This window comes from Aplysia californica, unplaced genomic scaffold (assembly GCF_000002075.1).
Source record: "Aplysia californica isolate F4 #8 unplaced genomic scaffold, AplCal3.0 scaffold00814, whole genome shotgun sequence".
NCBI classification, from domain to species: domain Eukaryota; kingdom Metazoa; phylum Mollusca; class Gastropoda; order Aplysiida; family Aplysiidae; genus Aplysia; species Aplysia californica.
The window spans coordinates 209590-211677 of record NW_004798084.1 but is presented as its reverse complement, the minus strand read 5'-3'; positions in this window follow the sequence as shown (position 1 = coordinate 211677).

Sequence of the window (2088 nt, the reverse complement as noted above, 5' to 3'; positions counted from 1 at the left end):
GTGTTATGTGTTCGTGAGTGTGTATGTGTGTGTGTGTGTGAGTGTGTGTATTTGTGTGTGTGTGTCGCGCGTGTGAATATTGTTCGTACATGCATTTATGTAAAGCGCCTAGAGCTGTGTTTATACGGGAGTGGGCGCTATAGAAATGATCTTCATTATTATTATTATTATTATTATTATTATTATTATTATTATTATTATTACCTGTTTATTTACTCTTTGAATCTTGATCGCCACCTTGGTGCTGTCTTTGGTTCCGCTTTTCAGTTTCAGCGAGTTTCCGCTTAAACTTAAGCGACGTTTTGGGGTTCCGATTTCGTCAACCTCACTAGCTACAACTATTCCTGTGTAATAGTTACTACTCAATTGGCTTTTTCAGTCCAGTGACGAATAGTTTGAGTACTCACACAAACAAATCCATCAATATTTCATTGAATTATAGCCGTTTTAAGATAACGCCCTTCGCCGCCTTAAATTGGGTGGGTAAAATTGTGAAATCCCTTGCGAAGTGAAAGTTAATCTGATGCCTCTCTGTCCACTATTAAGCAATTTCTTTTTGGCCGCTCTATCAGTCGGTCCATATTATGTTTGTCCACATGTCTCAGTATTTGCGCGCGCCCGCGTGTGTGAGTGAGTGCCCGTCTGTTTGTCAGTCTATCTTTCCGTCTCTCTGTTTTGCTGTAGGCAGCTTGTCTGTTCCTGTTTCTGTCTCAACGTATTCAAACGCTCGATACCGACGTCTGTCGTGTAGCAGTTATGCCCTTCGGCCTCGCACCCAGAAGGGCAGAGCTCGATTCCCGTGCGGAGGAAACTTTTATTGAGTATCTCGGTATTTCTGCAGGGAACTTGTATCTTTCTCAGCCTGGGTCGGCCCTGACAAGAAGCCCGCCTCCTATGATCTAAATCTTGTCGATGGGGGCCTAAAAACCCTACTTTTATCATCCGAGGAGGAAGAGAAGTTGTAGACCTTGCCTACAGTATAATATTAGTATCAACAACAACAACAACAACAACAAAAACAAAAAGGACGACAACAACAGCAACAACAGCAACAACAACAACAACAACAACAACAACAACAACAACAACAACATAAACATAAACATGAACATAATATATAGATCTATAAACCATAACAAAATGGAAATTAAAAAGAAAACTCATATAAGGGTCAGGGATGTGACATAACACACAACATAAATTGTAATGTTTGATTAAATTTTATCACCCAGTCCTGATTGTGTCGCCCCGTCCCACACAGCACCACGCCTCGCGACTCGCTGTGTGCGCGTGAGGGTGAGCGTAGAGAGTGACAGGTCGCGTGCACGCCGCTGTGACACTGGCGTAACTCGGGCAGGTGTTTTTCGCCCTCTCTTCCCGCTTACAGACACATGCCCTCACACACGCACCCACCCACACCCACATACCCGCACACGATCGCGCATCCGTCATTCAAGACGGCAGACGACAGCGTCCAACCAGCTCATAGCTTCCAGGGCCCTGGCGCAAACCCACCTCGCCCCTCTCCCCGTGTCATCTCGCTTTTCTCTCCTCTCATATTTTCAAGTGGGCATAATTCAGTTGAAGGCTTCCGTCATTTCCCCCCCTCAAAGACGTCGTGTCAACAATAATAGCTCTACCCTTGTATGTGTGTGTTTAAGTTCAAAGAACGGGATGCAACAAAGCACACAAGATTATTTATCGAATTCCAAAACGTATGGTCCGTTTTCTCGATTTAGAACCACTGAGAAACGTCAATGTCCTCTGATAACTTTATCATAATTCTCTACAAAAAGGTCCCACAGTACGAGAAATGTGAATACGAATTTCGAGACTAGGTGATAAAACGAAGAGTGGCCTGACTAGATTACGGAGGACTTGATCTTGTGTACCTAGTACCTTACCGGAATGTCGTGGGATACGGTAACTTTTTGTCCCCTTCCTGCTGTCTTTTATTTTCCTTAAAAAAAAGTTTTCTGTTTAAAAAAGAAAATTTCAAGTGTCTGTTAACAAAATGTAACTGGGCGCGCCGCGTGTGCATGTGGGGTGGTGTCATTTGTGGTGTTGAGATAGAGGGTTGGAGGGGGG